At 39.9% G+C, this 23062-nt stretch overlaps 1 long non-coding RNA gene across 1 annotated transcript; it reads left to right on the forward strand.

Annotated features, from left to right (window-relative positions):
* Positions 1 to 1076: 1076 nt before the first annotated feature.
* On the forward strand, positions 1077 to 22565 carry LOC129488703 (uncharacterized). The gene is made up of 3 exons (XR_008659718.1): positions 1077 to 1236; positions 21409 to 21536; positions 22291 to 22565. It is a non-coding gene; the product is annotated as an uncharacterized lncRNA (long non-coding RNA).
* The last annotated feature ends 497 nt before the right edge of the window (positions 22566 to 23062 follow it).

The raw sequence follows: 23062 nt of genomic DNA on the forward strand, positions 1-23062 counted from the left end.
TTTCTTGCAGGGTTTTCCACCCACTGAACTGGAGATCCAGAGAAAGAGGTTGGTCAGCACCAGATTGTGGAGCAGAGAAAGAAACAAATACCTAGAACTTTGGACTTTGTCTGAAAGCAGCATTATTTTCAGAGGTCTGAAGAGTGCTAAAAAAGGGCAGAGAGCCCAGTCTATGTGCTCCTCTACACAGAGCAGGGCTATAGAATGGCAAACTGAGCATGAAGTAAAATAAAACAAAACATCACTGGAGTTCACCAGGGCTGCTGACATAATACGGTGGCTGAGTCTCCCCTCATTCTGGAAAACTTTCTTCTTGTGAAGCCACTGCCCCTTTATACTCCAGGTTACCATTACCATTCTGGGAGAATTTACACTAAAATATTATATATATATATCTGATTTGAGGCTTTTTTTTTTTTTTTTTTTTTTTTTTTGGTAAGACCATGAAAGTCCCTCTGGTACAGAATGTCACTAAGCATAAATTATGCAAAAACCTTGATTTGGATAAAATGATTTGCCTTTCAGACATTCTTTCCTATTTGTGCATGTCAAAGCAACTTACACCTTTTAGCATAATCAATGCAATTGATTTGTTCAGTGAGATGCATGAATGATTGAGGTACTGTAGAACTCATCGTCTTATTTCAAGGTAAAGAATCGTCCATGACCTATAGAACTGACTTTGTTCAAATGGCAGTTCTGAATCAAAGTAAATGAGTCATAATATGTTCATTTAATCTTCCTAGCTAGATGCCATTCTCTCCATCCTCTCTCTCTTTTTCTTTCTCCCTACCTACCTCCCAGTTCTCCTGCATTAGCTTTGGGATTTTTAAAAATTCCTCAGAAAGAACTTAATCCTGGCTAACTTAAGCAGAAGAGTATTTATTGGAAGGTTTTTGAGGGCTCAAAATTAAGAAAATAGAGAAGGTGAGTTAGGGATGAGTGCTTCCTTATTTGAAGGCTCTGTTGGGGCAGCTCCAGCAAGAACACTCAAAGTGGTAAGATTCCGGCTGGGAAGTCATAGAACTATCACTCCTTTTCATGCTTGCATTATTTGGTCAACAGAAACTGGTAGCAAATGCAGCAATAGGTTTAGTGAGGATGGATGACTGCCAACTTCTTTCCATTTTCTTACCATTCAATCAGATTATGCCCCAGTCTCCCGTGCAAATAGATGCAACCATGTAACAGAGTTGTGGCCATCGGAATGGGCAGAAGTAACATGGGCCCTGCCAGGTGGGTAATAGAAAACCCTCTCACGGACAGCTTACCATTCTCTTTCTCCAATCTGCCAGTGAAATGATGAGGACTCTGAGGATATAGAGTGTAGCTTTTTCTAGCTGTCAATCTGTTATTTATGTTTTCTTAAATTTCCAATCCACTAGGAAGCCACATGTGCTGGGTGAGTCTGACCCCAACCAAAATGGTCTATACTCTGTTGAGTGAGAAAAATCCACTCACCATGAACTTGAATATTGCAGCAATGGCCAGTTTCTAAAGTTTCCATATGCTCTCCCTCAATTTCCGTACTTCCCTCATTGAGACCATTCATAAACGGCTCCTGGGCTAATCCAAGCCATGGACTGCCACTGGCCTGTGAATGAAAGTTTGTATGGCACTGATCTGGAGAAGTGGTGCCATGTTGGAAGGAACCTGGTCCTTGAGCCACCCCTTGGAGTGGAGCTGCTCAGGAAAACCAACAAACTGGAGACACCTGAGTTGTCACTTTCATAACAACAACAAAAACTCTATATTTGGCTTCTGAAATTAGGGGGTCAGTTGACAGAACCTAACTAATAATGCAGATTACAGGTACAGTGCTTACCCCCTTCTTGCCAGAAAGCAGTCAGTCTCCTGCATGGGCATTAACAGGAAGCAGGAAACACACTGGATAAAAATAAGAGGAAAACCCCAAATCAGAGCTTGAAAATGGAGGTAAAAAATGACATACTGTTTTTTCATAGCACGTTTTTTTCCTAATTACCAAAATGATGTACATAGTCACCCTCACTTTTGGCAATGTCTCTAATGCCTCCAGAATGGATGGCTTAAGTGGCCTTTGACTGTAGTGATGCCTCTGTGTCTTACATTATAGTCAATTGCACATCTCTCTCTCTCTCTCTCTCTCACACACACACACACACACACACACACACACACACACACACAGAGAGGTAGAAAACTATTTGAGGGTAGGAATAAAAAGGTGCCCTTGTCTTCTCTCCAGTGCGAAGGGCACGAGCATACAGCTGAAGCTCCAGATGGTTTTACTGAATCACTTGATAAATATGAACATCCTCATTTTGGTAGCCATGTGGCTACATTATCTCAATTTTGCCATCCCTTTAGCCCCCACCTGCACAGCTGCAGGACCTCAAGGACCCCCTCCTCAGCTTCCCTCTTCCACCCACCCACCAACCGCCAAGTTTCCCAGGAGTTCCTTGTCGCACAGTTCTCTGGATGGCCTTGGACTGATCCTGTTCCTTCTTCAATCTCGCTTGTAGTTCTCAGGAATAACTGTACAATGTGCTGAGAATGCAACAGCCTGAGATAGGCAGGAACTAACCAGAACAGCTCAGGGTCTGCTCCATTTCTCCCTAGAAATAGGATGTTCTTTGGTGCTTTAGCCCAGCCTGTCATGTTGTCCCTGGGATATATAACCCAGGGCAGGCTGCATTCTGAGGTCCTTCAGCTGAGGTGTAAGTGAAGTACATGCAGATGAGGAGATTCCATTCACCCCAGGCCGATTTCCTGAGCCTTGGGGGGCCAACTTGCAATGAGTTGTAGGCTTCTGTTGTCCTTTGTCTATTGTTCCCATCTGTAAATCATACATCCATTTCATGTAACTTGTTGTGCTTAAGTGGGGCCTGTCTCAGCAGACTGACACAAGCTGGTAACCAGTGCACAGTGAACCTGCTTCAGACTGCTCATCTATGCTCAGGAAATATTCACTTAATCTTTTCATCCCTAATCTGCTTTTGAGGTTTACGTGGGCATTTGAGCCAGCCATGTCTCTCATATAATCCTACTCCCTGATATGCCAGCATATTGCTACTGTCCAGCAGGTACTGCATTTACCCTCTGGTCACCAGCCTGGGCATCAGGGAGGCTCCACTGGAAGATAATGGCCTTCCCTCCACCACTTTATTGTGACAAGCCCATAGGCATTGGAGTCAAACACAATTAGGTTCAAAACTCAAATCTGCCACTTTGTGATTTTGGATAAGTCACGATATCTCTAAACCTATATTTAACCAGCTATTTAAAAAAATGAGTTAATAGGAGCCCTGAAGTGATAGTTTATGTTTCATAATTAAATGAGAAAACATACGTACAGCCCCCAGAAGGATAATTAGTCCATTTAGTAAGCATTCAATAAATATTAGCCACCAGAATTATCAGAACAGCTATTGATGTCAATGGAGTTGTTATAAACAATTATTGATGTCATCAGAGATGACTATTTCCTCTTCTGTTCTATACTACTGAGTTCTCAGTCCTAGACCCAGGTTTCTCTTAATCCTGTGATAGCAAGATTTTAAATAAGCACTTCAGTCTCTTTCTATAGTCACTGACTCTTTATGGTGGCATTTGTACCACTTGCACATGGGACTCTCTGTTTACTGAGGTATGGGCATAGAAGAGGAAACTTGTTACTCCTTTTTTTGTATATTTATTTGTCTGACTACCTAAACACCGGCATTTATTTTGATTTTTTTATGTAAAGGTACAAACCATGCTCCTGCTACTACTAAAGACATGTGCATGAAGAAAATATTTATTTTTTCTGAACATCTAAGCCAGCCAAACACACTTTCTGGTGATAAATTGTGCCCCAATGGCTTTTTCTGATGAAGAGGCTCATGGCTTATAGTGAAAGGCTGTAGCTGCCCATATAAATGCTTATCTCTGTCCTGGATGTGCATAATCATGAAATATGCTACCTTCCAAGTAGGAATGTGCAACAGATTGTTTTGCAGAACGTTATAGCATCTTATAGTATTGCAATATTTATGGTTGAATTTTCTTTTTCAGTATAAGCAGGTATAATAATTTCCTCCTAATATGTCAGTATGAACTTTCTTAGACTTGACTAAAGACCAGAAGTAGATGATTTTGCTGGCACATGTGGACAACCTTAGCAATCCCCCCAGTATTGGTATAATTTATGTATTACACTTTAAATATCCTATCTATTCTGAGACATAAAATAGTTTGAATATTTTTGACTGAATTAATGAATCAACTGATCAACAATTTGAGGACTTACTTTTGAAATCCAGATTTTTGAAATCTAAAGAGGTACTAACATGCATCTTGCTTTCAAATTCAATAACCTAAATGGCATCAGCCTGGAAATTGTGGGTGGCGTGATGTCTCATCTCTGATATAGGCAAAATTATTGTGGATCTTTATTGTTTACCATTGTATCTTCAGGGGCCTGTGACTTATCGATTAATCATTTATTGAAAGGATTCACAGCTTAGTAAATATTTGTGAATTGCACTTTGTTTATATTTGGAGACTCTCCTTTCCCCTTTGTGATCACCACCATGAGCCTGTGAGCTTGAATGTCCTTGCCAAGGACCACTGTGCCTTTTCCCCCATCTTTTACTCATCTATTCCCACTTACTTGTTTGTAGCAAGCACACTCACAGTAGTACCTGTGCCATGGATATTTGCAATTAACAAGGAGCAGAAACCTTAAAATGAAACAATAGCAATCTGACTGGTAAACTTTCAGGCAGAATGATGATTTTAGACATCTGCTTCTTCTTAGAGCCCCAGTACCACACTTGTTGGTGGTCACCAACTCTCATCTGCCTAATATTGCTCTGTTGTACTTAAAAAACAGCTGGACTAAATTGCGCAAATGCACTACTGTTTTTAAATAACTATTTTCAGTTACAAACAAAATTGGGTGTTTTAATATTTTGAATGCAAGGGCCAACTTGTGTACTTTCATGTACAACTTCTTTTACATATTTGACTCTTGATTGCTTCTTAATGTGGTATCTCATTTCCACCAGCAGTATTAGTCAGTGTTATTATTTGGACCAGAATGCTGCATATCCTAGTTCTCTGAAAGATGCTGCTAATAGTTGAACCCAAACAAACAAACCACATCACTTTATTTAATACTTATATTAATTTATTTCAAATATAGGTATATGTTTTAAGTAAAATATACTAGATTTAGATTCTGCCAAGAGTAACACAGATTCCAAGAAGAATGACTTAAACAGAAATTTGTTTCTCTATTACATAAAAGAAGCCTGTAGGTAGTATTCCAGCACTGCTATAGTAGCTTTATGAAATCACCTATGATCCAGCTTACTGTTCCACCTAGCATGGAGATTCAGTACTCATGGTCCCAGATGGCTGCTGTATATCGAGCCATCAAAATCTTATTTCATAATGCAGAATGAAGGGAAAAAGAAGGGTATTGTATTAGTCCATTTTCACACTGCTATAAAGAACTACCTGAGAATGGGTAATTTATAAAGAAAACAGATTTAATTGACTCACAGTTATGCATGGCTGGAGAGGCCTCAGGAAATTTACAATCACAGCAGAAGGCAAAGGGGAAGCAAGGCATGTCTTACATGGTGGCAGGAGAGAGAGAGAGCAGAGAAGTGCCACACCTTTAAATCATTATATCTCATGAGAACTCACTATCGTGAGAAAAGCAAGAGGGAAGTCTGCCCCCATGATCTAATCACCTCCCATCAGGTCCCTCCCCTGACAGATGAGGATTACAACTCCACATGAGATTTGGGTAGAGACACGGAGCCAAACCATATCATTTCACCCCTGGTCCCTCCCAAAACTCATGGTCTTCCCACTTTTCAAAACCTGATCATACCTTCCCAACAGTCCCCCAAAGTCTTAACTCATTCCAGAGTTAACCCCAAAGTCCAAGTCCAAAGTTGCATCTGAGACAAGGCAGATCCCTATCAACTATGAGCCTGTAAAATCAAAAGCAAGTAAGTTACTTTCAAGATACAATGGGGCTACAGGCATTGGGTAAGTGCTTCCATTCAAAATGGGAGAAATTGGACAAAATAAAGGGCATATAGGCCCCATGCAGGTCTGAAAGCCAGCAGGGCAGTTATTAAATCTTAAGACTCCAAAATAATCTCCTTTGACTTCATGTCTCAAATCCAGGACATGCTGAAGCAAGAGTTGGGCTCCCAACGCCTTGGAAATTTCCAATCCTGTGGCTCTGCAGGGTTCAGTCCCTGTGGCTGCTTTCACAGGCTGGCGTTGAATGACTGTGGCTTTTGGAGTCATACAATGCAATCTGTCAGTGGATCTGTCATTCTGGGGTCTGGAGGACAGTGGCTCTCTCCTCACAGCTCCAATAGGCAGTGCCCCAGTGTGAACTCTGTGTGGCAGCTCCAACCCCACATTTCCCATCTACACTGCCTTCGTAGAGGTTCTCCACGAGGGCTCCGCTCATGCAACAGACTTCTGCCTGGACATCCAGGTGTTCCTATACATCCTCTGAAATCTAGGCAAAGGCTCCAAACTCTTGCCTTCTGTGCACCTGTAGGCCTAACACCATGTAGAAGCCACCAAGGCTTGGGGCTTGTACCCTTTGAAGCAATGGCCTGAACTGTACCTTGGCCTCTTTTAGCCAGAGCTGGAACTGGAGCTTCTGGGACACAGGGCACCATTTCAGGAGGCTGTACAGAGCAGAGGGCCCTGGGCCTGGACCAGGAAACCAATTTTCCCTCCTAGGCCTCTGGGCCTGTTACAGGAGGGGCTGCTGCCAAGGTCTCTGACATGCCCTAGAGACATTTTCCCATTGTTATGGCTATTAACATTTGGCTCCTCTTTACTTATGCAAATTTATGCAGCCTTGAATTTCTCCCCAGAAAATGGCTTTTTCTTTTCTACCACATGATCAGGCTGTAAATTTTCCAAACTTTTATGCTCTGCTACCCTTTTAAACATAAGTTCTAATTTTGGACCATCTCTTTGTGGACTTATATGACTCTACACTTTTGGAAACAGCCAGGTCACTTCTTGAAGGCTTTACTGCTTAGAAATTTCTTCTGCTAGATACCCCAAATCATCTGTCTCATGTTCAAAGCTCCACAGATCTCTAGGGCAGGGGCAAAATGCCACTAGTCTCTTTGCTAAAGCATAGCAAGAGTGACTTGCTATTGGAACTATTCCCATTAAGTTCCTCCTCTCCATCTGAGACCACCTCAGCCTGGACTTCATTGTCCATATCACTATCAGCATTCTGGTCACAACCATTCAACAGGTCTCTAAGAAGTTCTAAACATTCCCTCATCTTCCTCTCTTATTCTGAGGCCTCCAAACTGTTCCAGCCTCTGCCCATTACCCAGTTCCAAATTTGCTTCCACATTTTCAGGTATAGCAGTTCCCCACTCTCCTGGTACCAATTTTATGTATTAGTTCATTTTCACATTGCTAGAAATAACTACATGAGACTGGGTAATTTATAAAAAAAAAAGAGGTTTAATTGATTTACAGTTCTCCATGGCTGGGGAAGCCTCAGGAAACTTACAATCATGGCAGAAGGCAATGGGGAAACAAGACATGTCTTACAGGGTGGCAGGAGAGATAGAAGGGGGAAGTGCCACATTTTAAACCATCGAATCTCATGAGAACTCACTCACTATCATGAGAACAGGATGGGGGGAATCTCCCTGTGATCCAGTCACCTCCCACCAGGTCACTTCCTTGACACGTGGGGATTAAAATTCCACAAGAGATTTAGATGCCTGGCATCCAGGTGTTCCCATACCTCCTCTGAAATCTAGGCAAATGCTCCAAACTCTTGCCTTCTGTGCACTTGCAGGCCTAACACCATGTAGAAGCCACCAAGGCTTGGGGCTTTTGTACCCTTTGAAGACAGAGCCAAACCATATCAAGTATATACTCACTAAAAAGTGCTTCTGGAATATCTCAACCTTATTTACACTTAAGTTTCACTGGTCAGAACTTAGTCACATGGCCACATTTCACTTCAGATAAGTCTGGTAAAAGCAGTTTTTAGCTGTTCAGCAATGTTATCAACTACAAATACAGATTGTGCCACAAAAAGGGAATCACTATCAGATAATGTGTTCATTTTCTCTTGCTCTACAACATATCATCACCAATTTAGTGGCCTAAACCAATTATCCAGTTATTATCTCATTGCTTCTATGAGTCAGAAGTCTGGGAATACTTGAGTTCGGTTTTCTGCCCAGTTTCTCACAAGGCTGAAATCAAGGTGTCAACTGGGTTTCAAACTCATCTGAAGTCTCAACTAGGAAAGGACCTACTTCCAAGAGCTTTCAGGTTGCTGGCAAAATGTATTTGCCTAGGGTTATAGAGTTCAGAACATCTTGCTTCTTCAAGCTAGAAACGGGGAAAGTGTCTCTGCTACTTTGAATCTTTAACTTCAGGGAAGATGTGGACCCGCTTTTAAAGGGATCACCTAATTATGTCGGGTGCATCCAGAATAATCTCCTTTTTTTATTAACTCACAATTGACTGATTGGGCACCTAATGGCTTCTTCAAAGTCCCTTCACTCTTGCCATATTGGTTAGAAGCAAGTCACAGGTTCCATCAACACTCAAGGGCATGGGATTATACATAGAGTGACTCATTGGGGACCACCCTGGGGTGTTTACTTTAGGCATATGATTGGCAATATTTGCCCCACACAGTATATGATAGTTCTTTTTAAGCTACAGTCATCCATTAAACAATGATGTGTTAGATCCAAAAAAAGAGTTGCCTGAGAAATTATTTGATGGATTTATGCAAGATATTTAAGCTACTCAATGCTGCATAAGCAAAATTTAGCTGCCACTGGTTAAACTGATGGATGCCATCTATTCAAGTTAGTTGTTTGTCTTATAATTTCAACATATGCTTGTGATATGGCTTGGCTATGTCCCCACCCGAATCTCATCTTGAATGGTAGCTCCCATAATTCCCACATGTCATGGGAGGGACCCAGTGCGAGGTAATTGAATCATGGGGGCAGATTTTTCCTGTGCTGTTCTCATGATAATGAGTAAGTCTCATGAACTTTGATGGATTTATAAAGGGGAGATCCCCTGCACATGCTCTTCTGCCTGCTGCCACATAAGACATGACTTTGCTCCTCCTTTGCTTTCTGCCATGATTGTGAAGCCTCCTCAGCCATGTGGAACTGTGAGTCAATTAAACCTCTTTCCTAATCCCAGCACTTTGGGAGGCCAAGGCAGACAGATCATGAGGTCAGAAGTTCGAGACCAGCCTGGCCAACATGGTGAAACCCCGTCTCTACTAAAATACATAAATTAGCCAGGCAACGTGGTGCGTGCCTATGATCCCAGCTACTCAGGAGGCTGAGGCAGGAGAATCACTTGAACCCAGGAGTCAGAGGTTGCAGTGAGCTGAGATTGCACCACTGCACTCCAGCCTGGGCAATAGAGTGAGACTCCATCTCAAAACAAAACAAAACAACAAAACATCTTTCCTTTATAAATTACCCAGTTTTGGGTATGTCTGTGTTAGCAGTGTGAGAACAGAATAATGCAGTTTGTATTATTTTATAAAGTAATTTAACTTTTATTTTTAAATTTCACACTGTCAGAAATTAGAAATAATTTTTGCTATTCACTGTAAGTGCACATTGTAGTTGATAAGCACCAGTTCATCATTGTATCAAAAATTGTAACTAAAAATCCTCAATGTCAAAAGAATTTGAGAAATGCTAACCTTGACAATACCAATGGGTTTTTTGAATAGCGGTGAGAGTGGCTAGGAGTTTAACTCTTTCCATCAAATGCAGTCTCTTAATAGCGCTTTCACTTAAAGATGATTATTTAATAAGATTGCCAAGTCTGCAGCAATAAGACTGTCATCAAAAAGAAGCAGTGATGTACTGCAGAAAATACTTAACACTTATGTATCCACAGGTCTCCTGGCTCGTGTCTATATCCAATAAGAAGAGTAATAAAGAAGAAGAAAAAAGTACCTGGTCTGTGAATAGATATTAAAAAGTTTGGATATTAACGTTCATGCATTTACTTGATTTAGGGACTGTCTTGGAAGCCTTCCCATTTGCTTTGTAATTCTATTAGTCTTAGTTATCTGGCTCCTTAGTCCTTATATGAGAAGAGAAATAATTGAACATGCAGAGATTGAGACCCCAGGAGTGCCAAGAAGTGGCCTCCTTAGGGAAAGACAGAACAAACACAAAACAGAACTAGTTCAAAATTTTGTGTGTGGAATGGTGAGACCATTTATTTCAGGGACATGACACCATGTGTCACTACATCATCTTTATAAACTGAACCATTCACAGGTAATTGTAATCATAAGCTCAGGTTATAAAATGTATTGAATGCCTTTTACAAAGTTTCCAAACATGAATGATTCTTATTTTTTAAAATTTTTTCCCACAACATTACAATGAACTGATGGCTCTAAATGTATGAAAAAGGAGCTGAAATGTAGTAAGTCCTCAGTGATGTTAGTTGTTATTATCTATAACTGTTTATCACCTATGATTAGTTATTATTTGTAACTATAACAAGTGTTGTGATTGGCATTTGTCTTAGTCGGTTTTGTGCTGCTATCACAGAATATCGTAGCCTGGGTCATTTATAAAAGAACAGAAATTTATTTCTCACAGCTCTGGAGGCTGGGAAGTCCAAGATCAAGGCACTGGCATCTGGAGTCCTCACATGGCAGCAGGCAGGAGGGCAAAAAGGCAATGAATGCTGTTCTTTCACCTGAGAGAAGAGCAGAAGAGAGTGAATCCACTCCCTGAAGACGTTTTATAGTGCATTAATCTATTCATAATGGCAGAGCCCTCATGACTTAAACACCTCCAGAAAGGCTCAGTCTCCCAACACTGTCGCACTGGGGATTAAGTTTCCAACACATGAATGTTAAGGGACGTATTTAGACCACAGCATCGTTACTTCTTGGCTAACCTCAGCCATGATAATTATCAATCTTAATATCTCCCATTTCATATCAGCATATCCTGATTCCCTTCCTAAGACACAGTTAACCCAGGAGTTTCCTAACAATTTGGGGTCCATATTGGCCCAGCTAGGCTCTCATTCTCTTATTTTTGTAGCTAAGAGTCAGGAGAGCAGTATGAGGATTCCTCAAAAAATTAAAAATACAACTACCATGTGATTCAGCAATTACACTTCTGGGTATATGTGCACAAAAAATAACAAACATTTTGAAGAGACATCTGCACCCTTATCTTCCTTGCAGTATTTTTCACAATATTGAAGATACAGAAACTGTTCATTGACAGATAAGTGGACTAAAAAATGTGGTATATGTATGTGCGTGTGTAAAGATATATATATATATTATATATATGAATATTATTCTCATAAGAAGGAGATCTTAACCATTTGTGACACCATGGATGAGCCTGCAGGACATTATGCAAGTGAAATAAGCTAGACACAGAGAGAAAAATACAGTATGATATCACTTATATGTGGAATCTAAAAATGTCAAACTTTAGAAGCAGAGAGGAGAGTGGTGTCTGCCAGGGACTGGAATGTGGGGAAAAATAGGGAGATACTGGAAGATAAATAAGTTCTGGGGATCTAAAGTACATCATGATGACTCTAGTTAATAATACTGCATTGTTTACTTGAAATTCTATAGCAGTGTCCTCACTACACACACATACACACACAGATAGTATAACTATGGATGGTGGCGGATATTAATTTGACTGTGATAATCAGGATACAATGCATATATAATCAAATCATCACATTGTTCACCTGGGATGTGTACGATTTTATTTGTCAATTAAACTTTTTTAAAAGAAATACATTAAATACATTAAAAATGTCTTATAGGTGTCTGTACATGGTATAAAACCACTCCAACTTTAAGAGCCTTATGCGATCTGATCACTGAAGTTGCTTGGTGACTGAACACTTACTTTTCTAGTTATGGCACAGTTCCATGTGCCAACAAACAATTCAACAAATAAATGTGCAAGGACAATAGGTTGCCATGGAAACCAGTATTACAATGCCCAAAGTCATCTAGCTCTGTGACAGTGATGCATTAATGAGATGTTTCAGCAGTTAGTGTGCTCTGGAAAAGTGTGTGCCTGCAAGGCTATGTATGTTCCCCTCTTAACACTTAACATAAGAATCTCATTTTGAGGTAGTTACTTTGTACATCATCATGCAAGATAAAATATAGATGGATATTTTCATAATGCATCTTTTTTAAAAAAAAACAGATATTGCAAATGCATCACTTTATTGTTCTTGTTATATATCCTGTGGGTGTAAGAATAATGGTTCCATTAGAATTTTATGTATCTCCTGAACCAGGGAATGGTCAATTATTGGCAACAATCACATTCCCCACACCTCCCTAATGGCTAGTGGCCCACACTGTAAATTAAGTAGAAGACATAGAGCAAGCAGAAAATGTGGACCCCTGCTTTGGCTAATTTAAAAGGTGTTTCATAACATTAACCCTGCGTGGAGAAATTTCTGCCAGTTGCCACGGTACCGTAGGAATATGTGTAGAGTATGGATGTCAGGTTTGGGTGCTGCATTTTGAGACTCTCATTAACTATCTGGATGGTTACCAGGGTAATGAAGGACGTGGAAACTGCACTGAATGGTTGAGTGATTGGTTGGAGGAAATGAGATGATTTCACTCAGGTAAAGGAAAATTTGGGGAAGACATCGCAGCTGCCTTCAAATATTTGAAAGCCTGTGAAGGAAAGCTGACAAATTCTGCTTTAAGTGGTCATAATTTGAACCATAGTTAGAAATTACAGGTTAGAAATCAGGCTCCATATAAGAAGGAGCTTTAAAATAATTAGAGCTATCCACCAAAGCAATGGTCTACTCTGCGAAGAAGTAAATGCGTACTCTTTAACGTATCATTTCTTTGGAAATGTTCAAACAAACCCTGATGAATGTGATTGTAGATAGGTTTATTATATAGCAGGAGGAGTTAGACTAGATGATATTTTGGGTTTCTTTTATCTTAGGATTTACCTGACTTTCCCTCTTTCCCTCATGCCTCTGCTGTTTTTGCTTTTGCACATTATCCTCAAATAGAAAGAATCTTCGGCAAAGAAACAGAGAGACTGACAATAATATTTCATTCATTCCACAGCCATACCTGTGTGCCTTACATATTTGAGCCACCCCTATGTGGGAGAAATTCATGGAGACTGTGGGTGCTTGTTTTTATAGGTTGGTTCTGCACCATTATCCTGTAATATCAATGAAAGAATAAATTAAGATCATACTAAATGATCTCTTGGAGTTGATCAGACCAAGGAGGCTTTTGCTTCCTGTCATATACTACAGACTGCTAGATGTGGCCTCATGCCACCTGTTCTGTCTTTTGACCCTCACTTAGCTTCAGCTCAGTGCACCTGGTTGATAGCATAGTCTACACAATCTTAAAAAAAATTGCTGTTGCAAAGCATTTCAGAATGCATCCTTTTAGTTCTGGTAGCCTAGTTTCAAACTTTTTAGAGTTTTAAGGTAAGATTTATTTCCCCTAGAAAAGTTGATTGCAGAGTGCTAGTGAGCTCCCATAATTGAAAGTGTCAAGGGTCACTTGTGAAAGGAGGTAGAGCCGGCAGCTCTGCTGTGACAACTGAATAGATTTGCTGTTTAGTAACTACATCTTCACATTTGGTGAAATCTCCATCTCTGGCCTTAGGCCAAGTTCTCTGGGAGTACTCACTGAATGTGAGTTGGCAGAAATGATTTGTTCAGAGGCTATTTCCACGTAGCCCGTTCAGATTCACTCACACTTAATTGGCTTGGCAGTTTTTCTATTTAGTCTTAATAGAGGCTTTCTCCAGGATGGCATGGCAATGAGGGGTTGGGATTGTACTATGTCAAACTGTGTGTTCCAGCTTTTGACTAGCTATTGGAAATTGCAAGAATTTCTGGGAACATCATAAATGTGTTCTACAAAGGTTTCTTAAATTCATTTCAACTTTGAAAAGACAATGTAAGTTACATAGAACATTTTTGGAGTTTCAGGAAGTACAAAATATTAGGAGAATTAGACAATATCTGCTTAGGTTTTGGGAAAAATGGATATTGAGAAGTTATGAAGACTAATATATTGGACAAAATAATGCTTTGATAAAAACAATAGTAGTGCCATACTTTCACTACTCCTTTTGAATTGAAGAAAAAATGGAAGAAACAGGCTGATGTATCCTGTGTTTGGTGATTCTGCTGGCAGAAGTAGTGAGGAAAAAGACTGAATTTGCTTTTAACCAACTGCATATCCCAGGAATGCATAGTTATGGCATAGAGATAACATGCTGAAAGTGTTCTTAGTATTTGTCAAAAAGAAGGGAGTGTGGAAGAGGAAAAGCTCTCCAGCCCTGGGTTATTGGGACTTAGGTTGCATTTCTGACCCCAGTAGGGTGTTCTTTGTCCCTTAGACCTGCCAGACTCTGTCTTTGTGGGTCGACTACAGGCAGCACGTTGCTCTTGTTCTCCAAACCAAAGTCAGCTATGTCAATCTCATTTCATTTTCAGCTTTGTGTGAAGCCATTCTCTTCAATATTTTTGACACACATTCTTAGATCAGATCCATATGCTTATTAATTCCAAAAGAAATCCAGTGGAAATCCGATCTGGGCAATTTATGACTCCTCAAACCCTGGAAAGATTATGAAAATATTTTAATAATAAAATACAATATGCAGTTATTCCAGAAATTTTTTGTCACTTATCTTCATAACCATAAATTATTTCATACCTAATTACAAACAGGCAGACTGAATAATTGTCTTCATTGAGGGATGTTTGACACTGAGAAAGTATAGCCTTATTTTATAAACCTTTTAATGTTCAGACTATAAATATGTCACAGCTAAGGAGTACTGCATCTTTAAGTGTATTAAAGCCACTCTTGTGTAACCAAACATAATGGGATTTTTAAATGAATTATAACTAAAGTACTTAACAAACAACTTTTTAAACTTTCAACATGTATAAAGCTATTTGAAACTGTCCATTTCGTGTTAAATGTCCAAAGTATATTCTTAGCCATTTGGCAAAAATTTTGTATTGTTGGAGGCTTTTTCAAGATATAGATTTAATAGAAATTAAATTATTTGATAGAGAATTTAATAGCTGTTCTCCCCTTATATGCATAAGCTATCACATCAGTGAGGTGTCAGAGCTCTGTTTTGTGTTTGCGAGAGTTTTGGAACAAAGGCAATGCATGTGTATTTAATAAGAGGATTGTCCACCTGTATTCTGGTGCCTTGGAATGAAGTAATGAAGTTGTTAAAAACACAAGCCTTTCCTTTTCAATTCACACCACAGAATGGCTGTCTGGACCTTGGAAAATAAGAGTCTGAATCTTTATCTAGTCAGTCATTCATTCATTGCCCTGTGTATGTTATTTCAGAATTCTTATGACAGATTGTAATAGGCAGTTTATATAAATCTTCAGTTGACATCAAGATTGGTTCTTAAACTCTAGAAGAGTAAGGGCTCTGTTTTGATCACCACTGTATTCTGGAAAATAATAATTAAATGAACATGTTTTGAATGAATGAATGAATGAATGAATGAATGCATACACATTTATTGAAGTGTTGCTTGTTGGAATTTGGAAATATAAGGACAAGCAAAAAGCCCCTGCTGTCAAAGACGCTACTCTTCAAAATAGAGAATGATTCCATCAGCTTCTGAATCTGGAGAGCTTCAAAGAGAAATGTAGTGAATCTAAGCACCATCTGCCATTTTGCTTTGGTGTTTAACAGGCAGTGACTTTGTGCAAGATGTACTGCCAGAGCATCTGGCTACAGCATTCTAGGCCTGACAGTTATAAAGGTTTGTTGACTTGCCTTGGGCCCAATTTAATCATGGGCAGAAGGACCCTACACTCCTAAATTTATGAGAAACCACTGCATTGTTAAAGCCCTTTTGGTAGCAGAAAAAGGGGTGCCACCTTCATCTGAAAGAGATATGTTGGCCATGTCCATCAAAACCCATTGAGGTGATGCAGTCTGCACAGTGGCATGAGGAATAATGTGGATGATGCTACTAGGGAATCACTTTTGCAGTATTTGAGCCTTGCTCTCAGAATAGAATGTTTTCTATTGAATTCATTGCAACACCAGTAGCCCAAGGTCCAAGGTGTGTATATTCGAGGCCTAGACTGGGGCCTTTGTTATAATCTCCATGGATTCTGGGTCAGGGAGGAACAAGTTATTGAGCTTGGGCAGTGCACAAATCTCAGCTGTGATTCCAGTGAGCTAAGAAAAAGTCGAGCCTAAAATAAATTATTGAATCTTATATCTTTAAGCACCATTCTATTCCAACAATAAGAAATAACCTACATGACACAAAACCTTCTTTACCACTAAGAACTGATTACAACAATTTGAAAAGACAAAAAAATCTTCCTTTCTTTCTGCACCTTCTCTGATGATATATTCTAAATTCAGAGTATAAGCGTGGGGACCTAATTAATATTTTTATTTCATAAATAACAAACGTCTCAGGCAATGGGGGAAATTCTAACCAAAGGAAGAGCAAAGGATTTAAGTGGTCTTCCCTTGTTCCCCCACTGCTTGTTGTTAAAAAGAAAAAAAAAAAGTCAGATCTTTCTCCTTGTCCAATGGTGTTTTCTTCTTATCAGAACATCAGGAAATATAAAACTGAGGTTGACTGGGGTTCATGCTTTTCACTTCATCTTTGTGGTATCACTTCTGTGAATGCAGTTATTCTGGGAATAAAATTCATCCTTTGGCCTAAATGATGGTGAGAGAGAATGCCCCCCTCCAGCTGTTTGAGATTGTGGGTTGTTATCACGGATTAAAGAAAGACTACAAAACAGAACAGAGCAAAACAAGCAGGGCAGGTGGTACTGGATGGGATGGTCATCTGCTGGGTTATTTCAAAGGATGGCTCCATAGGGATATTTCATAATACAGGGGAGTTTTGCTTAAAAATATGTACTTTCCTTTTTCCTCCCATCAACTTTGCCCTCTTGTCTCATCAACTCATTTCCAATAAAGTTGATTGTCTGATGCTGCTGTGCATCAAAAAAGTGAGAGACCTCTGTGGACTTCTCTTTTTGCTTTATTTATGATAGCAAGAGCCAAAGCACACAGGGCCTGTTGAGTGTATCAATGAGAGAAGTCAAAGAGAGTTTGTTTTATGCCAGGAAGAATCTGAAAGTCTTTATTGATTTTACTTTTTAAATTTAAGAACTAAATATTTTCCTCTTTCTAAAACTCAATGGATAAAGAGTGATGTGAATAAAGTCCAATGGGTCAGCCAAGGAGGTCACACCTAAAGAATGTTTCACATCAGCTGTTATCATTTCTGTATGCGTGTACACACATACCACTCAGAAGATGGAGCACACAAATCATAATAGCAAAGGTCCCATAATAATTCTGAAGCCTTGAAGAGGCCACAGAAAGTTCCTGTTGGGTTGCGTATTGGACTTGATCTCTCATAATTTAATGTCTGGCCTGGCAAGGTTAGGTGGAGATGACTTGTGGAGCTGAACTCCTTGGATGGCCTCCATTGCTCTCTCAGAGCCCTGGGACAAAAGTCCCTTTTCTATGTGTGTGATGTGGAGGGCAAGTTACATGATCTTCTCTTTAAAATCCTCATCCCTGTGAAATGGGAATCTCCTGCTTCTGTCTCTGGACCATAGAGCTGAACACTGAGTCAGCCAAGCAAGCTTCCTTGATGTTAGACAGGATAGTATAGGGTTCAGAGCATGGAGTCTAGATCCAGAGTGCTAGCTGCAAATACTGGCTTTGCCATTCACCAGCAGCCAGCTGGGAGTAAGTTCTACTACCTAGGAGCAGGGAAGGTTCTTCACCTGTAAGATGGGGGGATAATGGCAGGCTGTGCCTGAAACAAAGCAGTGCTGCAGGACTTATTGTTATTATTGACACTATTATTATTCACTCATTCATCCGTTTCTGAATCCAATACGTATTCACTCAGTGCCAACTCTATACAAGACACTGTGTGCTAGGATCTAGGCTGTAGTGGTAAAAATCAATAAGCTTTTCCTTAGAGATTCCAATTTGGCATGCAGAGACAACGTGTAAAAAACATAGATATATTATTAAGATAATTTTAGATTTAATAAGTGCTAGTGATAAGTGTGATAAGAAGGAGATAAAGCAGGGTAAGTAGAGAATACATGGTGGGGACTTCTTTGGATCAAGGTATGCAAAGATGCCCCCTCCCAGGATCAGAAGCAATTTTACCACAAAGAGAATGAACCATGGGCTTCAGGGACCTTCTTGTGCCCGGGCCCCTTCCAAGGCTGCAGATGTGTTTTTATATGTAGTTGTGTGCTCTTTTTCATAAAAGATTCCCAAAGTTGTATAAGTTTCAGACCCCATAAAACCTGGACGTGCCTCTGCTGATGCAGTAATAAGTGAGGAACCACTTGATGGTAAGTGGGGGCAGCACGTCCCAGAGGAAGTGCCTTCCAGGTAGCGGCAGCCAAGAGCTTCAAGCTGGAGGAATGTCAAGAGGCCAGTGTGGTGAGGGCTAAGTGAGCTTAGAAAGACAGACAGGTAGGGCCTTGCTAACTGAGTAAGCGAGCTCTTCAGGTTTGCTCTAGGTGGATGTTGTGGGTTGCATGTGTCTCCCCCCAAAAAGATATGTTGAAGTACTGAGGCTCAGAATCAGAATGTAATCTTATTTGGAAATAGCATCTTTATTGATATAATAGAGTTAAAATGACATCATTAGGGTGGGCCTAATAAAAAGGCCTGGTGTCCTTATGAAAAGGGGAGATTTGGGCACAGAGACAGACAACCATAGATAGAAGATGAACGAAGACACAGACACAATGCCATTTGAAGCTAGAGAAGTAGAAAGATCCCTCTATGAGCCGAGGAATGCCAAAAATTGCTAGCACACCACAGAAGCTAGAGGAGGCAGAGAGGGATTGCCCTATGGGTTTCAGAGGGGCTGTGGCCCTGCCAACACCTTGATTTCAGACTTCTAGCCTCCAGAATTGTAAGACAATAAATTTTTGTCCTTTACAACCACCCAGTTTGTGGAACTTTATGATAGTCCCTAGAAAACAAATACAGATGAAAAGACACTGGAGGATTTTAAGTCTATGAGTGACAGGATTTACATTTACATAAGATGACATCTGCTTTGTAAAGAGTACATTGAAAGGAAGTGGAAGAAAATAAACCAGTCTAGGACTTGGAGGGATCCAGGTCTTAGGTGATGTTGGCAGGGACTGTGGTCATGGCTGTGGAAACAGAAAAAAGTAGATGGGCCTTATTAAGGTAGGGGTGAGGAAAAAAAAAGAAAAAGAAAAATGTCGATGGTTCCCAGATGAGTTTTTGACAGTTGACCTGATGAGATTTGCCAGTGGGTTGGACATAGGGAGTAAGGATGACTAAATCCTTGAGATTTTCCATCCATCTTACCTACTATGTGGTCTGTCTTCTAGCTGAGAAACATTCAAAGTGCCTCTGAAATCCTTACTCACCAATTTCATGGCACCATTTCACTTAATAATCTCTCTTGTTTATTAACTTTAATGGCATTGTATCATTTAGTTCCCATGCTACGAGGAAATCCGTTATGCTAGATGATTCCACAATAATGATCGTCATACTTACATGAGTTGTACATGAGTGCACTATTTATTTTTGCTGATTACTGGTGCAGTTTTGAACCCATTAAAGCCCTAAAGCTCTGCCAATAGACACCTAAATAAGGCCCTATAATCTTGAAGAAGAATTTAGTATGTGGTTGTTGAGCTACTAAACTCTCCCCAGCTACACTACTGTTTCAGTCATTGAGAGTTTAACGGAGGAGAAAATCAGAATGTATTGATTTTCTCTTCTGCCCCTTGGAAGAGGCATTCCAAGTTGTTTTTATGATGTTTTGAAGCACATGTGACAGTGCCTTTTAAGGATTAGAGAAAATCCAAATCTGCTACATGAACGTAGAGCCAGCTTTCACTTGGGGTTTGGCTTGGAGCTAATGTAAAGCCATGTGTCAGGAACACAAGGCAGAGGGAAATTGGGACAGACTTTCTCTCCTTAGAAGCACGTGTGTGTGTGTGTGTTCACGTGCCAAGCATTCTGACCACAGGTCAGATTCAAGCACTGAATTTTCCATGCTGATTTCAAGGATTATACTTCAGCTCTGTGAAACTTTTGGACATTTGCTCACAGCTCCTTTTTACAATTTTGTATGTAAAAAATATCACTAGAAATAATCCCTTATAGTTTTAAATTCCCCTAAAGCTACTGCCAGACACCTCTTCCTTTGTCCCTTTCCTTTTTTCCACTACCTTTTTTTTTTCTCTCTTCCTCTCTATTAATTTAGATCACGAGGTCATATATTTTTGGGGTCATGGATATGAAAGATTACAGAAACTTGCCCAAGCAAAAATGTTTTAATGATGAACACATGTCAAGGGGCCATAAGGCACATTTAGTAAGAGTTTGTGGGCACAGACACGTTGTTGAAATAGAGCACTGGGATGGGAGTGGCTGAATCTGGGATTTATTTCTGACTTTTACTACCTCTCTGACCCTCAGAATTTTTTATCTATGAAAGATGTGGATAATGATCATTGTAGTGAAGGTCTGATGAAACAAAATATGTGAAAGGACTTAACAAACTGTTAAGTGCTAGATGCAAGTGAGGTATTGCTACTAGGGATCTTCAAAATAAAATACTATGCTGACTTGGAACGAATTTCAGGATTTGTTGTGAAGTAAAACTAAGCAAAACAAAAAGCAATATGTATGGTGTGATTTGCATTTATGTGAATTTTTATTTAAAAGAAAACCAGAAGTAACGTGTGCATTTGTGTCCAATGTATAGAAAAATGGTGGGAAGAGCCAGGCGCTGTGGCTTACACCTGTAATCCCAGTACTTTGAGAGGCTGAGGTGGGTGGATCACCTGAGGTCAGGAGTTCCACACTAGCCTGGCCAACATGGCGAAACCTTATCTCTACTAAAAATACAAAAACTACCTGGGCCTGGTGGCGTGTGCCTGTAATTCCAGCTACTCGGGGGGCTGAGGCAGGAGAATCACTTGAACCAAGGAGGAGGAGGTTGCAATGAGCTGACATTGAGCCACTGCACTCCAGCCTGGGCGACAGAGTGTGACTCTATATCAAAAAGAAAAGAAAGCAAGAAAGAAAAATGATGGGATGGATGTGATGCACAGATCTGTGGTCATATCTCAGACAGGAGACACTGGTTATCTCTGCGGAAGGAACAAGCTGGAGCCAGCTAAGGGGACACTTTGCATATTGAACTCTCATATTGCATGACAGGGATGTTTTATGTCCTGTTGACCCTTGAACAGCATGGATTTGAACTACATGGTTTCACTTATATGTGGATTTTCTTCAGCAGCTGCTGCCCGAGACAGTAAGACTGACTCCTCCTCTTTCTCCTCCTCTTTCTCCTCCTCCTCATCCTACGCTATTTGAGGACAAGAATGAAGATCTTTGTGATGATCCACTTCCAACGAATGATTAGTAAATATATTTTCTCTTTCTGATGATATTCTTAATAATATTTTCTTTTCTGTAGCTTACTTCATTGTAAGAATCAGTTTATCATACATATAATATACAAATATGTGTTAATTGACTGCTTATGTTATCACTGAGGTGCCTGGTCAACAGTAGGCTTTCAGTAAAGTTTTTGGGGATTGAAAAGTTATAATTGGATTTTCAACTGTGCAGGGGTTTGGCATCCTTAACTCCCATGTTGTTCAAGCGTCAGCTGTATTACTGAATAAAATACAGATAAAATAAAACCAAGTTAAGCCTTTTAAGTTAAAAATGTGATCACTAAGAGACTGTGGTCAACAATGGAGGTCATGACAATAAAATTCTGCTTTTGTTATTTATCCAAGTTACATTTTGTCATTCATCTCCTCAGTCAGCAACAAATACTTCTTCAGTACTTTGTGTCAGTTCTGCAGTCTACCAGGCACTGATCCTCCCCCCAAAATACAATGGAATGGTTTCTTTGTAGTTGGCATCCTTTACAATGTTTAAATTCTTGTGACATCCTGGACTGTAAGGGAAACAAATATTTCCAATAGGATGAAGATAAAACTATATTTAAAGATAAAGAATTGTGGCATGCTCGGTTACCTACTCAATATTCATTTCACCTTCTTTCCTATAAAGAGGATCTTCATTGTGTTCAGACAGTAACACACCCAGAACCTCAGGTCATGATCATGAGATCCTGTTGTCTCTTTTCTTATTTCCCTTGTAGCTAAGAGTATCCATGTGACCTGAACCTGGGTGCGTGGGTCCTTGAAAAATTTTTGCTTTCTTACTACTCTTCCTTCTTCCCACTGGAATGTAAATGTAAAGGGTAGAGCTGCAGCAGCCATCTTGCTATCACAAAAGAAAGATTGAGAGAACAGCAGCCAAGAGTTGACCTTAATGTTGTTGAACCACTGAATCAATGCTGTAAACAATCTATCTCCAAAATTCTTGGTATGTGAGAAACTAAACTACTATTTATTTAAGTTGGATTGTCTGTTAAGTGCAGCTGAATGTCTTCCTAATTGATATAGAAATGCATTTAAAAAATAGCATGTACACTTTTTAGTATGAGCTAAGAAAATGAGTAAGAACACAGCACATTGAACCCAATTTTGCGTATGCAAACCCCAAAGAACCCTGGTACACTTTCGTAGAATATTAATGTGAAACCTAAGTTTGGGGAATGTCTCTGATGGGAAATTGGGAAACAGAAAGATAAAGTGCCAGAGACCGATCTATGGTGCAAAGATAAATTTTGGTTAGAAAGTGCAAGAACATGCACAAAAATGTGTAGCAGAACCAGGCTGTGGGCAGGAACCAGAGGAGCTGTCCACTATGGTTGTATTTAATATGACTGCTGATGATAAAGCTCTGATTTGTTTATCTGGCCCAAATTCCTATCTAAGGTGTCTGGGGAGTCATGCCTTACAAACCATACATTCTCATCAGATGGGTTTTATTTAACCCCATATATTGTGACTTACTTTCCAGTCTGA

This window comes from Symphalangus syndactylus, chromosome 8 (assembly GCF_028878055.3).
Source record: "Symphalangus syndactylus isolate Jambi chromosome 8, NHGRI_mSymSyn1-v2.1_pri, whole genome shotgun sequence".
Taxonomy (NCBI): Eukaryota; Metazoa; Chordata; class Mammalia; order Primates; family Hylobatidae; genus Symphalangus; species Symphalangus syndactylus.